This window comes from Ambystoma mexicanum, chromosome 8 (assembly GCF_040938575.1).
Source record: "Ambystoma mexicanum isolate Mex_15411 chromosome 8, UKY_AmexF1_1, whole genome shotgun sequence".
Taxonomy (NCBI): domain Eukaryota; kingdom Metazoa; phylum Chordata; class Amphibia; order Caudata; family Ambystomatidae; genus Ambystoma; species Ambystoma mexicanum.
This window is the reverse complement of record NC_090929.1, coordinates 1,703,161,093-1,703,177,837: the sequence shown is the minus strand read 5'-3', so window position 1 is coordinate 1,703,177,837 and position 16,745 is coordinate 1,703,161,093.

Here is a 16,745-nt window from a genome sequence, read left to right as displayed (position 1 = left end):
GTCTCCCTTGGCACGCGGCAGAGTCGTAATTTCGTGCCTTGAATTTGGTTTGTTTACCACTTACCACAGTACCTGCCGAGGGGGCTGGAGCGCAGGACACAGTGGGCCTCATTCCGAGGTTCGCGTTAAATCACTGACTTTACCGGCATGGCGGAAATACCGTATCCGCGTTGGTAGCAGGGCGTAAATAGCACCATATTCCGACCTCGCGGGCACGAGCTTTCCGCCATGCCGGTAAACCCCCTAGCTCCATACCGGTAAAGGGCGCGTCAAACCCCTTACCGACAACAACCGAGACGTAACTAACACCATCGCCCTCCAACTAGTGCGTAAATAGTGGTGCCCGTAATTAACGATGACCGTAAATTACGGGCACCGTTAAATACCGCAAACGGAAATTACGTCATCGAACAGGAACGGGAAGCATCATGGCGGCCATCTTTAAATTCACAATCCATTGCAATCTCCCCATACAGGACTCGTGGGCATATTGTGATAGGCAAATTAGACTCCTGAGACAAGCATCATGCCAAAAGCCTTAAAAAAGGGTGCTGCGCGCATCAGGAAGGAGAAATTCTCCCAGGATGAACTCCAGGTACTTGTCGATACTCTGCATGAACATGCAGAGACTGTTTTCAGCAGCGACATGCGCAGGCCCACCATCCTCAGGAAGAAGGAGATATGGGAGCTGGTCTTGCAGAGGGTGAGCGCTGTCGGTAACACCCCCCGCAGCACGACGCATTGCCGCAAACGCTGGGATGACCTCCGTCTGAGGGTGCGGGCCATCCTCTCAGCAAACCGCAATCTGGCCCTAGAGACAGGAGGAGGCCCAGGCTCACCCATAAAAATGATGCCCTGGGAGGAAACATGTGCAGAGATGATGGGCACAGAAGCCATCGAAGGCGTTGGCGATATGGATTGCGGTGATCCTTCATCAGCTGACGCAAGTGAGTGCCATGAGTGTAAACAGTACATGCATCCCTAATGCAAGTCATCGCCAAGGGCAGGTCAAGCAGTCACATCATGTTTGGGCAAACCCCCCCCAATGATGCCGTAACAACTGGGACCCAGGATGATGTCAGGTGCAAGGCTGACACCCATATTGGGCATGCCACACAAAAAGCCGGTCAATGTCAGTCACCACAGTACACCGCCAACATGAGTGACCCTGCCGACAGTATGCTTTTACCATCCAAGCAAAGCTCACAGTCCCACTCAGCACCCAAATGTCACCAAAACGCTGCTATCCCATCGTAATACCATTGTCTGGAAGTAATTCTGACACCCAGATCATTGCTCATGCTGTCTCTCTCTTGCCCCCCACAGGCACCGGTCATGAAAGTGAGGACCAGGAAGGCCCCCGGGCAAGTACCTCCCGGGGCACAGGCAGGGGACAGCACACACCTGCAGCAAGGAAGAAGGCACATGCCACACCACCTGCCCCAGCAACCCCCATGGAGGGTACACAACCCACATCCGCGGCCCTGGACATGCCTGCAGTTCTGCGGGACACATGCCCCACGTTGCAACATGAGGAATCGAGTGCGTCAGGGGAGAATGCTGCCATGTGCATCCTCGATGTGCCAGGCAGCACATCACCAAACACCATCGACATTGTGGAGGAGCCCAATGGCTATGTACAGAGCCCAGACACTCCCTCGTACAGCCAGGTTGCCCATAGCGACCCTGGGTCGAGTGACGGCCCAGGGCTCACAGGCGAAGCGGATACACCTGTCTGTCATGTGCCCACTTCCCCTGCAGGAAGTCCTGTAAGTCCTGCAGGCACAACAACACGGAGCCTGCCAACCACATCGCCCACATCGGCTGCAGAAACAGTGCGCTGCCAGCACCTCACGGGCATGATAGAGGAGTTCCTCCGGGACAACCGGGAATCAGGGTCGGTGCTACATAATGACCTTCAGGACCTGGGCGAGGTCATCAGTACCAGCACAAACCGCATCTGTGAGATGCTTGGCAGGATTGCTGATGCCCTGGAGGCAGCACCTCCCAGACCACAGCCCCAGCAGGAGGAGCCATCCTCCCAGAGCTCCTCCACGCAGACCAGCCCGGTCCGTAGGTCACTGCGCACGATGCGCCGGAATGGAAGGGATGCCCCAGGCTCTGGCAGTGCCCATTGACCGTGCAGCCACACACATGTGGACAATGCTGCACTGATGGGAACATTGTGGGGTTGTTGTGGGGGGAGGGTGGGGTTGAGGGTGTGTGTGGGAGTTGGGGGCGAGGGGGAGGGGGTTGAGGGTGTGTGTGGGAGTTGGGGGGGAGGGGGAGGGGGTTGAGGGTGTGTGTGGGAGTTGGGGGGGAGGGGGAGGGGGGTGAGGGTGAAGGATCTGTTGTACACGTTTGGACATCATCATACAATACACAGTTTGGTCTATCCTACAATACAGAGTGGACATTCATTATTGTGCATGTGTCTTTTAATGTCTCACAGTGCATGTAGTACATGTATCCCCACACCCAGTGCCCAATGCCCTGTCATCCTCACCCCCTTAGCTGACTTGTGATTCAGAAATATTGCTCGATCAATGCTTGTCGCATAGTACGTCCCTCCCGTGCATCGGCACCATGTTGCTGTTCTGCCATTCCTTCCTCCACCTCCTCCTCCTCCTCCTCATCTGGTGGTAGCAGTCCCACGTCAGGGGGCAGTGGCACGTTCCGACGGATGCACATGTTGTGCAGCATTACACATGCCATGGTGATCTTGGACACCTTCTCGTGGCTGTAGATGAGGGCCCCACCTGACCGGCTGAGGCAACGGAATCGTGCCTTCAGAAGGCCGAAGGCCTGCTCTATGACCACCCGTGTACGGGTATGAGATCTATTATAGTCCTCCTTGTGCCTGTTTTGGGGGTTGCAGACCGGGGTCATGAGCCACGGTTTCAAAGGGTAGCCAGCATCACCTGCATGAGAGTGGAATGAAGGTAAGTGTTGGTACATTCATGGTGGAGAACTGTGCCAGTCTTACATTGCAGCGGGTGATGACTGGCCATGCACACATGTCCCTGGATACAATCAACCCATTACTGGTCCGGCCATGTGTGCTGGCCAATGGAATGATGGAGGGGGTAGCTTCTCCCTGATGGGTCATGGTGCGCACTCATGTCTTGTTGCATGTGCATCGTTTATGCATGCAGCAGTGTTGGACTGCATTGATTGATGACTTGCATGAGACCTGCTGTAAGGGTGTGTTGGTAGTAGTTGGTAGCATAGCCTTCATTCAGCACTGATCCCTATCATGGTGATTGGCAGCTATCCTATGGAGGTGCCGAACCAGTCACACACAGTAGGATCCCTGTCAGACTAACCTCTATGCACTCCCATGGATGACTGTCCTTTGTGTTGAGATGCAGGAGTCAGCGACATGGTGCTATTGCACTGCATGGTGCACGATGGCCTTACGGTGTGTTAGGTCCGCCGATGTGTGGTGCATGTGTCGTGGTCTTAGGCCAGGGTAACTGTTTGTCAGGTACCATTAGGTGTTGGCTCGTATTCACTACTGTGTGGTTAGGTGGTAATGTGGCGTGCCACTTGTCATGGGGCACAGTGTTCTGTGTGGTGCACAACGTACAATAGCGTTGTCATTCCCTCCCGGGTGGAGTATGCACCCCCCCTTTCCCTCCCGGGTGGAGTATGCATCCCCCCCCTTTCCCTCCCGGGTGGAGTATGCATCCCCCCCCTTTCCCTCCCGGGTGGTGTATGCACCCCCCCCCTTTCCCTCCCGGGTGGAGTATGCATCTCCCCACCCCCTTTCGCAATGGGGTATGCTGACAACCCACTCAGAGACCCAATGCACTGCCATGGCCCATCATGGTTACTCACCAAACAGCCAGGTACGTTGTCCGGCATGTCGGCCCATGTAGCGTGGTAGTGTTGAGTTCGGCAGGACCAAGGAGTCATGAGTTGATCCGGGGTACCGAGCATTGCATTGTGTGATGGCTTTACTGGCATTGCACACCATCTGGACGTTGATGGAGTGGTATTGCTTGCGGTTGCGATACGGCACCTCCATGGCATGGGGAACCACCAATTCTACGTGGGTGCAGTCGAGGGCACATATGCAATTTGGCATGCCTGCAAGTGCATGTAAGGCAGCTTTGGTATCATATATCTCCTGTGGAGTCCGGGGGAGGCATATGTAGTCCCTTCTGTGCTTGAGGAGGGCATCCAGCACTTGGTTTAGTATCCGGGAAAATATTGGCTGTGAAATGCCATGCATGTGCCCCACTGTATGCTGGTAGGTGCCTGTGGTAAGGAAGTGGAGCACGGACACTACCTTTAGTAGAGGGGGGATGCAGTGCTGATTTCTATGAGGCTCACTATGTCGGTATGTATCAGGGCCATTATGGTGGTTATGGTGTCCCAGTCAAGCCGGTACAGGGTGTGGATCTGCTCTGGTGTGAGGTTGAAGGGGGTGGCTCTGATGCGGGGAATTGGGGGCTGCCGGCGTGGTAATGGTGGCTGCACCGGTAGGGCATGCTGGCCCTGTCTCACCCTCCGTCTCCTCCTGTGTATCCTCTGTGGTGGTTGCTGTGGTTGCTGTTGTTGCTGTTGTCGTAGTTGCTGCCTTGCAAGCAGGGCCTCCAGCTCCAGGAATGCTGCTACAATTGGTATCATCTTGGTGTGGGTGGGGGTGTGGTGTGTGGGTGTGCTCCTTTTGTGCTGTGCCAGACTCTATTGCCTCCACCTGTGCTGATTGGGTGCACCTGTTCCTCTTCCAAACACTGATCAGGGTTGTTAACACCTTCCCCGCGATGCCGGTATTAACGCCATGGCGGTAAGGTACTTTGCGCCCTTGTGGAGGTCGTTATTTCCGTGTTCGCGATGATTGGAATCGGAGATGGTTTACGCCTTCCCGTTATTTACGCGATGGTGTGTCGGGCGCGCGACACTGGTCCGCTATTTACGCAATCGTAGTTTACCGTGGCGTAAATAACGGTGTGGCGGGTCAGAATGGACCGTAACGGTAAAGGAAGTCGTTATTCCTTTACCGGCCTCGTTTTTCCCTTAACGCCGGACTCGGAATGACCCCCAATAGCATTTTGACTCTGGTTTGCTCCTTATCACCATCGTCACGTGTGAAAACAATCCATAAAACCATTGCAAAGTACAGAAAATATATAACAATGATATCACAAAAAAACATGCAGGCATAAAACCACAATGAGGACAGCAAACAGGAAGAATGTCAAGTTCAATTCATTATTCAATGTATAGGAACTCATTATCAGGGGAATATGTCAAGCCATCGTCTCCTATGGCAAAGGGCTATTTATAGATACGATAGTAACAACCCGCATGTGGTGGATTTGCCCACAGGTACGCTAGGGCTGGCCTGTATTGTGCAAAGCCCAATTCCCTTAATAAGGGTCGTATGACCCGTTTTCATGCTTGTGCATACTAGGACAAGATAGAATCAAGTGTGCCAGGTCCTCATATCGAGCCCCGCAAATTGGGCAGGATCGATCTACACCCGCCCCGGCCCAGGCTGCCACCACAGCCTTTAGGCGGATGCAGTTAAACCTTGCCATAGATACGAGGACGCGATCCTTGGGGATTCCGCCCATAGTAAATATCGCTCGACACCTGGGGACAGGATTGTTTTGCATTTTATGTTTTTCTTTCAATTATATTAAATTCTGAAGAAGAAAATTTGTATTCATATTTCAAAGGTATTTTAGTTTTAACAATGTCACGTAGCTACATTTTATTCATTGAGTCCGAGCCAAGTAAGGGCTGTTTTACAACACGTGCGCGTGGCACTAAGAATATGCAAACAATTAGTTTCCAAATGATATACGATATGCCCACTTCTATATTGTATTGTATTTTGATTACACGGCCTGCAGTAGCGGCCGTGTAGTTATGGTTAAGTTGCTAAACCCATAGGAAGAGCCCTTTTTGGGCAGCTTATAACTTTGCTCCCCGTGGACGAATGCTCACCAAACTTTGCATGAAAAGTATATGGCCAGTTCAGAAATGTCTTGGTAAGTTTGGTGAGGTTTCGTGATTGGGGGGCAAAGTTATAGGGGGGTCCCAAAAATGTAGACTGACTGGAAAAAAACTTTGCTCTCGCCTACACTTCGCGGACCCATTTCCCTGTTCGCTCTGGTGTAGAGGGCCACAGGATGTCCGCGGACAGACAACGTGCCCTCTGATTGGCTGGAGGAAAGCGTGATGTGCGTCACATTTTCCAGAAAACACTGCCATGTTGTATTCACAGATATCCAAGGATAGCGCTATGGGGGACAGGGCTGGGAAACATGTTTTGGGGCATTTGGTGATTGAAGGAAGGGTGGGAAGGGTGGGGGAGTGAAAGATGGTTGATATGATGTATTTGTTTAGGTGGAAGAAGAGCGTGTGGGGCGTAGCCGTCCGCGGACACAGCGGTAGTCCGCAGACAGAACTGCTGGGTGGATTGTCTGATAAATGCAGGGAGGCATCATTAGGGGAGGTGAGTGGAATGTAAGTGATATGAGGATGTTTGTATAGGTTACAGATAGGCTCTGTACAGAAGAATATAGGCAGTAGCACAACTACTGCAGTGTCGTATGGCCAAACCAGCAATAATATATGCAGGCGCCTGGGTTATGTGTGTGGGCTGTAGCCACTGGTTAGATTCTTGGGTGCATGGCCGTATGATGCCGTATGATGCTGTAGTGGTTGTGGCCAGTCCCTCGACTCATGGGTGCAGGACATGCACCCAAGAGTCTAGGGACTGGCCACAACCATCACATCCATGCACCCAAGAGTCTAGGGACTAGCCACAACCACCACAGCATCATACGGACATGCACCCAAGATATAGGGCCTCATTACGAGTTGCCCAGTAAAACCGGGTTCATTACCAGCATGCCGGAATGAGCGGGTTCATTACCAGCATGCTAATAGCGGGTCATTACGAGTGCGCGAGCACGCGCGTTCCCCCATGCCGGTAGTGGCAATACCGCCATGCCGGTAAAGGGCCTCCAAGCCCCCTATACCGGCATCGCGGGGCCCGCCCATTGCGCTACCGCCTCACACTAACCCGTAAATACCGGCACGGTAATACCGGCATGTTATTACTGTGTACCCAAAAAACGGACCCGGAAATTACATCATCGCGCAGGAACGGGAAATGGGCTGGCGGCCATCTTTAAAAACACAATCCATTGCCATCCTCCATTACTACCACTACACCCGTGTTGTTGATTGCCAAAACACAATCAGGATGTCAAAGGCCACCGGAAAAAGCTCACAAAGGAAGAGGAAGCAGCGCTTTTCAGATGCTGAATTGACAATGCTAGCGGACACCCTACAACAGCATGCTGACATAATCCGAAGCACGGACCTGAAGCATGCGGCCCAAATGCGTAAAAAACAGGTGTGGCAGGAGGTTGCGCAGAGGGTAACAGCAGTGGTGAGCACCCCAAGGAGTGTCCGGGATTGCAGAAAGCGATGGGACGACCTCCGCCTCTGTGTCCGGAAGATCCTTGCGGAGAACCGGAGGGCCACAATGGCGACAGGCGGTGGCACACACTCCCCTGTTAAGCTCACCACATGGGAGGAGATTGCAAGTGGATTCATCGACCCAGAATCCATAGAGGGGATCGGAGAGCAGGAGTTCGGGGCAGCTACTACAACAGAGGAAGGTGAGTGAACCATCACATCCACCAATAACAAAACATGATGTGACACAAGTGAGGTGGGAGTCCGATTAGGCAAGGCAATTCCTTTACCCAAGGCAACATCAACTCACCAACAGAATACTGATTGCCACCCCCTGCACCACACGCATGCTGCGTGAAATATGTAAACCCAACAGAGGTGCAACATGACCCATCCATGCCCATGTCCCCCCCCCACACCTAGACAATCCATTGCCACCAGCCATGCAATCATTGCCAACATGTCCCCTCAGTACACCAAATGCCACACAACAGAAATGAAATCATGACTGAATGTATCAAGATATTACAGTGCAACAAATCACAGCTGCCATTTGGCAATCTCACTGATGACCTGCATCTCTTCTATCCCCCAGGCACCGATGAGGAAGGTGGAACCCAGGACAGGGGGGAAAGCACATCCAGTGCATGCAAGGGGACCAGGGCCACCGCAACCCCCTCCTCCAAAAAAATTGCCTGCGACCACTCCCAGTGTGCCACACAAGGCATCATCACTGTAGGGTGCACCTGCTGCTATAGTGCCAGCTGTACCACCGGCCACCACGGACGTCGTGTCCACAGAGGTGGTCGAAGAGGCCAAAGAATCTTTGGGATTTCCCAGCCCAACACCCATTGGCACCCCATCCCCGCCTGCGGAGACAGAGAGCCTCGATGACCCATGTCTCCATGACTCTGACCTAGGAGATTCGGACATCAGCATTTTCGCGGACGACAGTGCCCAGGACGAGGGCCCCACACAGGTGCCTGCCACCACCCAGCCTTCCACCACCCTGCCTTCCACCACCCAGCCTTCCACCACCCTGCCTTCCACCACCCTGCCTTCCACCACCCTGCCTTCCACCACCCCACCAGCCACCGGTACACCTGCGACAGAAACCCCCTTTGAGGTCCGTCTGTCAAGGGTGGAGGCCCGCCAAGACGAGATGCTGCAGATTATGCAGCAACAGGTCGTTGCCGGTAATGAGGCCATGAAGGCCATAGCCACGGCCATTGCTGCAAATACAGCTGCCGTGGAGGCGTCCACGTCTGCATTCAGGCAGTGCATGGGGTCACTGACCGAGGCCCTACTAGCCAACATCAGGCAAGTGCAGCAGCCACACCATGGGTCTGCAAGGGGATTGACAATTGACACATCCACCACGTCAACACCTTCCACCTCTGTTCAATCAAGCCCTGTGCGCTTAACACGCAGGAGCGCACGGCGCATGGCCATGGAACCCCCAGACCCAAAAGTCGCCAAAAAGGGACTTTCTGAAAAATGGAAAAAATGTGAGGAGTAGCATTGGTGAAGGCAACACTGTTTGTTGCGCACATGGGGACATTTGGGATCTGTGGGGTGGGTGAGGGAGTTTGTTGGGGGATTGTTGGAGGGGGGAGTGGGCACAGTTTTGCACTTTCATATAATACACAAGTTTTCTGGAGAGCAATCCCTGGCTGGACATTGTTATTTTTGGTGTGGATCCATTTAATGTGTTACGGTGTTCAGTGTCCAAATTACAACATTCCCTTTGTGCATGTTCACATTGGCCCAGTGTCTGACTGACAAAAGTTATTCATGGTCCCTGTGTCTTAAAAGTATTCGTCAATTAGTGCTTGGCGTACAGCATGGCCGTCCCGTGCATCACGTACTGGCAGTGGGGCTCCTTCGCCTCCGTCTCCATCCCCTTCTTCCTCACCCGGGCCATGCATGTCAATGTCAGGTGGCAGTGGTACATTCCTTCGGACGCACATGTTGTGCAGCATGACACAGGCCATGGTGATCTTTGCCAACTTCTCAGGCCTATATAGGAGTGCCCCACCAGACCTGCTTAGGCAGCGGAACCGCGCCTTCAACAGACCAAAGGTCTGCTCAATCACAACACGGGTACGAGTGTGCACACGATTGTACTCCTCTTCATGGCTGTTCTGCGGGTTCCGCACAGGGGTAAGTAGCCACGGCCTCAAGGGATATCCTCCATCACCTGCAAGCAGATACAAATAGGTGTGTGTCACTCTGAACTGACACCTTCAGGGAGCACGGTCATGGCAGCAGCTATTAGGTGTGAGCATGCACATGTCCCTGTACGTGTACCAAATAGTCACCTATATGGAATGTATACTGTAAAGAGGTGTGGAACAATGGATGGGGTTGAATAGATGATGCAGGGTGTAAGCATGCATGCTGAGGCAGATGTGCTGTGGCAGTGCGACAATGTTTAGCCTCCAGTTCATGCTGTGCACTCTTTACTTTGCATGGTCACACTGGGCAAATTGGCACAGTTGCCATCCTATTCAGTCATGCATTGCTTGCCATCACCATGGTGCCCTGGTTGTGCCTCTTACTTGTTGTCATCCATTTGCATTAATTGTGATATGTGGCCCAGTGATGTGTCATTTTCAGTTTGGCTGTGTCAGGTGAGGAGTGTTTAGCTCTGCATTCATTCTCCACTCACTGGCTTTTGCCACCCAGGTGTACTTTTAACCCCCCTTTCCCACCTAGGTAAACTATCCCCCCCTTTCCCACCCTGGTAAACTATCCCCCCATTTCCCACCCAGGTAAACTATCCCCCCCTTTCCCACCCTGGTAAACTATCCCCCCCATTTCCCACCCAGGTAAACTATCCCCCCCCCTTTCCCACCCTGGTAAACTATCCCCCCCCCTTTCCCACCCAGGTGTACTACCCCCCCCTTCTGCATCCGCACACATGAGTACCCCACAGCATGGCCATGGGCCTGTTGTGCAACTCACCGAGCAGCCAGGCACGTAGTCCTGCATGTCGCTCCATGTGACGGGGTAGCGTGGAGTTGCGCAGTACCATGGCATCATGTGTGGATCCAGGAAATCGGGCGCAGCAATGGGTGATGATCTTGCTGGAGTCACATACCATTTGCACATTGATGGAGTGGTATTGCTTGCGATTGCGGTACACCGCCTCTATGGCATGGGGGACTACCAATTCCACATGGGTGCAGTCGATGGCACCGACACAATTGGGCATGCCTGCCAGTGCATGGAAGCCTACTTTGCTTTCGGCTATCTCCTGGCCACTCCGTGGTAGGGATATGTGGGTGCTTGCGTGCTTCAGGAGGGCATCCAGCACTTGGTTCAGCATGCGTGAGAATAGTGGTTGTGAAATGCCATGCAGCTGGCCCACTGTGTGTTGGTAGGTGCCTGTGGCCAGGAAGTGTAGCACAGACACCACCTTCAGTAGTGGGGGGATGGCAGTGCGTATTTGTATGTGGCTGGCAATGTCATTCTGTATCATGTCCACTATGGTGGTGATGGTGTCACGGTCCAACCGGTACAGGGTGTGGATCTGCTCAGGGGTTAGGTTGAATGGGCTGGGTCTGGTGTGAGGGATTGGTGGCTGCCTACGAGGCGCTGGTGGCTGCGCTGGTGGTAATTGCTGGGCCTGTCTCACCCTCCTTCTCCTCCTGCGTCTCCTATGTGCTGCCTGTTCTTGCTGCTGTTGTTGTTGTTGTTGTTGTTGCTGTTGTTGCTGTAGTTGTAGCAGTATAGGCATGTCCCCCTGCGCCATGATTGCAAATGCTAGTGGTAGCATTTTGGTGTAGGAAGGGGTGTGGTGTGTAGGCGTGCTCCTTTTGTACTGGCCCACTCTGCATTGCCTACACCTGTGGGGGGGGGGTTGTGGTGTGTGGGTGTGCTCAGTTCTTACTGGCGCAGCCTTCTTTGACTCCACCTGTGGGGATTGTGTGCACCTGTGGCAGCTGCCTTGTATCTTGGTTGCTGTTTGCGGGTGGTCCGCGATGCCTGTTTTTCCGGCATCATACAGCCCGTTGTTACCGTGTTTGAGATGCCGGTATTTGCATGTTTGCGTGGGTTGTGATTGCCCCCTATTACCGGCATGCCGGCATTTACTACCCGAAGAGGTGCGTGTACGCGCCTATGCCGCTATTAGCGGCACCGTAAATAACGGTGCCGTTCATACCGGGTTTGCGGGTCAGAATGCTACGGAACGTTAAATGATGCCGGTATTTACATACCGGCATCATTTTTCCCTTACCGGCATGACTCGTAATGAGGCCCATAGTGACTATACATACTGTATAGGCAGTGTACACGTTTTGGAACACGGTGAGAGAATAGCATTAAAGTGGAACTGGTTCTTTTTTCGTATATTACACATTGAGGTGCAGGGGCATTTGTAGAGTGGACGGATTGGTTGGGTGCATTGGAGAGTTGATGGTAAGTTTGTTGGGAACATTTTTCTGAATGAGGGTTTCTTGTGACATAATGGTGTTGTCTATAAATGTAATATCCTTCACCACTGCTATGTTTGGCAATTGGGTATTTATGCTCTTGTGTGTATGCATTTTCATTGAAATATGGTTGTGTGTTGGTTGTGTGAATGCACTCATTTGCAGAGGAGTTTGCAAGGTTTCTTTGTTGACATTGGAATGTTTCAAACTACTTTTGTAGTTTACTGCTTAATTTTGTTAGTGTTTTTATTCTGGTTAAAACCAATACAATCAATTTCCTTTTGAGGAGCGTTACACTGTCAATGAGGGCTTCTAGGATTAGTTTTGCACTGTTATTTATGAGAGTTCAGCATGATTTCTGTGTTGTGTTAATAAGATTGTGAAGTACACCACGGTGGAACATTGTGTGTGAGATGAAAGGGGAAGTGTGTTAAAAAATGTTACTGTTCTGATTGTTTGGGCATCTCCCTTAAGCATACCGTGATAAATTATAAAAGTGTTTCTATGCATTTTACCTTACTTTTACTCACTTTCATACATACGAAAACAACATATTGAGTGCAGTGATGTGCTAATGTTAACAGTTGATGTGTTGCCCTAAAGTAAATTCTCTTGTGGTAGTAATAGCGATGGGCCGCTCCTGAAGGTGATAAACTTAGTCCCAACGATCTGTTCTACCTGTTTTTATTACGTTGGTGGGCATCGTACCCAAGCGTGCCTTGTTATGATGCCAAAACGTCCTTACCGCAGAACCAGAAATATTAACACAGATATCATCATATACAGGGCACATTTTCCTTCTTGCTAAAATGGTATTGCCATATAGATTTTTGTAAGGAAACAGTAACAGTTTTCAATGTATGAAGTGCTTTTATTTAAGAAAGAATGTTTCCAAGACATTATTGAGTCCACGAAATTAGCAATACTTTTTTCCTCATGGAAGTTACAGCTAAGGAACATCGCACGATTCTACTGTGGTTTCCAATGTCTGCATGATGTGATGATTGCGAAGAACCACACGTCTTATGTGTCTTCATGTTGCAGCAGTCAAGGATTGGAGTGACGCACATGGTGGTTTTTGTGGGAGAAGAAGTTCTTTTTTGCAATTTGAAGCGAAATGCTTTTGCTTCTGCATGTTGCTACATTTGGAAGGCTGATAGGTTGCTTCTTGTTACTGGTACTGCAAAAGGACAGATTGGCCCATGTCGGTTGTCCCATATCACGGTGATGGAGAACATTCGGTGGAGAGTTATTTTCCAATGCTGGTTAAGCATTCCATTAGATGGTAGCTGGAAACTGTGGCACATGCAATACGGTATAAGATATCTGTCGAGATAATACAATAAAAGTACATTTTAGTTGCTGTTTTGTACTGGAATATAACAATTCATATTGACATTTTATTTGCATTGCCCTCATATAGAAGTGTTTCAGAGCGCAACGAAGGCAGGGAGGGGAATAGGGAAGAACTAAACAACAATCTTACTAGACCCAGTTATATTGAGAACGTGGAAGTGCATGGGAGAGGAAAAGGGTAAAAGTGCATGGGGGTGGGGTGAAGTGGAAAGTGGTATGCAAAACAATAAAATAAATAAATAAAACAAATAATAAAAGCAGAAAAGTGGTAGTGGGCCAGCAAGTTATTGTATAACTGATAATTGGATGAAACGCAATTATGAACACAAGCCACAGACATTGAACACACGCATAAGAACATGGGAGGTATTTTAGAGCATGGGTTGCGTAAAAGGTGAGCGCTGTGAAGTAGGTAGAGGAAGTGGTGGAAATGGAAGAAATGTGGAGTGGGATTCCACAAGAGCAGGTGCGGGGTGGGGTTTGGAGTAGGGGGGCGGAGTTCAACCGAGGCAGAGTTCAGAAGGAGCGGAGGTGCCAGTTGAATTTTGATGAAAGGAAATGCTAAAAATAATATTTTGAAAATGATGACTTTGTTTAATTGCTTTGAAAATACACAAATCATACTAAGCTTTTGTTGCTATGTTTTCTGTACTGTTGAAGCAAGCTGCGTCCATGTGAAAATGTAGTTAGATATGCGAACATACAAATACAACAATTCATTTGAGAAAGGCAAGTTTGAGCGAGGCCGGAAAGATGGTGGCTCAGTGATAATTGTGTTTTCGGAATGGATTCTGCTTTTTGGTCAATCACAGGGTCTTTATCTCTCGGTGAACCTAGTTGCTCGCCTTAGTTGTGTAATGTGTTCTGTGCAAGTACTTTGTGCACAGTGAGGTCGCAGAGAGCCAGTGTAGCAAACTGGTTAGTAAGGAAAGTACATATTGGCCCTCATTACAACCCTGGCATTAACGGATTACCGGTACCGGTACGGGTACCTGTAATCGCTTAATGCCTGATTACGAGGTCCTTTTGCGTGTCCCGACCTTAACGGCTGGTCAGGACCAGCCGTTAAGGGAAGGACCCGCAAAGGGACCTTGAAGGTGATTACGGTACCGCATTTTGCGGTACCGTAATTACCGCCTTCCCCATTCCCATTGAGCCCTCTGGGGCAAAAATAGGAATGGGGAAGGGCCTATGGTACATGGGGAATTACCGCCCCACCAACCTTGGAATGGGGCGGTAATTCCCCATGTCACCATGGCGGATCTGGTAAATTACCGACGTTAACCATGGCGCTAATAGCGCCATTGGGTAACGCCAGGGTTGTAATGAGGGCCATTGGCTGTCCTAAAAGTAGCTAGAAGTAGCTAAATTACATCATCGCCTAATTTGCATAATTGACCATGTGCATGATGGGTGATTGCCGAATGCCCAGTGCCCATATCACTATAGCATTAAAGAGTGTGATATATTACTGGACCTTACTAAACGCATCGTTTGCATGACCATGTACAGAATATAATATGGAAATATGGGCAGGGGAAGGAATGGAAGTAGAAACAAAAACATAGACCAACTCTGGTGAAATGTACTTACTGTGCTAAGGTCTAACAAGCTGCAAGAGCGACACCGCCCAGCCATGCAACATGCTAACATTGATGGAAGCAACGCACGGCTAAACTCCATGTGCCTCGATGTATGCCCATTCACAGCGCTTCCCGTGCCTTTTTTAGTCCACTACTGTTGGCTTTCTTGTAAGTCAATTTGCAGATTTACATTGTGCACACTCCACAGTCACTCTAAATCCTATTAAGAACTGTCCTAGGAACCTTTCATGATCAGCAAAAGAGGTGCACATCACCGCGGGTCAACGTGATATTACTTGCACTGTTTTTAGAGAGTTACACTCTTTTCTAGTGGTTTGGAAAGTTGTATAAATGATGCAAATCTCTGAACCAATGGAAAGAAGTGCAACTCTCCACAACAATAGAAAATAAATAGGTAGATTTCTCACTAGCTGCTTTTTGAGCACAAAGTCGGTAGGGGACCATGATTTTTGGTAAATATAGCAAAAAAATCGACAAGGTGTCAAGACTGCACAGAACACATTTCCTCAGAGAGGGGAGCTCACAGGCTCGTTGAGGGTTTGTCTCGGCTCCTGTAACCTGTGACATAGGTAGGGGATGGAGGCAGAATAGGGCTTGTGGGTCTAATTTGCTGTGTGCGGCTAAGCTCCCCACATCCTACCGTAGTGTGCAATGCGCTTTGTTTTTTTGTGTTTATCTTTTCAAAGGTGTTTTTCTTAAGGGCTATTTGGTGCTAATTCTGGTCATATCCCGAGATCCAGCTACATATCTGAGGCTGGATCCAGCGAAAGGTGGTGCATTGCGCTGCGCTGGGTATAGTTTACAATGGGATGTGGAAGTATATGCAGAAAACAAAGAGACGAATATGAACATTTGAGGTTGTAGTGCAGACAGATGTTATTATAAATTAACTGAGAACATTTGTAATGAAAAAGCAAACCACGTGACCACGGGCAATGTTTACATACTGCCAAGTGCCCCGAAATGGGAATTTCTTAGTTTGTAGTATGCAATGGTATGTTCCATGGGGCAAAGCGGTTCAGAGATTAGTACCCTGTCTACCGGTGGTGTTTGCGGAACGTAGATGATTAATAGTTACCATACGCTATAGCTAACGACCGAGAACAAAGCCAGTTTGCATGTTGTTTAATTAGTTATTATGCATAGAGCATTCTGCTTGTTTTAATTTCAATAATAATATTATCGAAACGTCAACTTACATAATTTCGGGAAATTCCATTATGCCATTCTGTCAGCGAAGAAGCGTTCCATACAATGGATCGCAGAAGTGTAAGCTAATTTATGGAATGTCCACTCTCAATATAGTAAATGTTATCATTTTGTGTGGCTATTCGATAAGTTGTGACCTTCGCACTGTTGCTGGCTTGCACTGAAGACCACATTACAAAGGAAACGTGTTCTCAGTCAGTCAAGATAGAGATGGTAGGTTTTGTTATCGTAAAAAACATGTCAGTCGAAAAAGAAATGGGAGTGCAATGCAAGTCTTCAATAGCATTTCAAAATAATTTACACGCCGTGAACGTGTAAATATTCCAGATTGGTGTGTGTTGCATAAAAAGCCCAGTCAGTGATCTCAACAATGACATTTGTGATGCCATCTTTGATGCCCTGGGGGGCGAAGCTTGGCAGCCGTGGACTAGGCTGCTCTTCTTGTGAGCTCCTTTGATCCGAAAATTGATCCGGACATGCGCATGTACTTCGAGCTTCAATACCAGCATGAAAATATGCCCAAGGCTGTGGGAACATAAGGGGACTCTAATGCATGTTGCCGTAAGCGGATCGGATGGGTAGAATTAAAGTTATGGAACTCTGATGATCTCGACGGGCACTACAGAGCTGGCTAAATGGCGGCTGTCCTCGGACAAAGGAGCCCTTTGATGTGAGGACTGCAACCGAGACA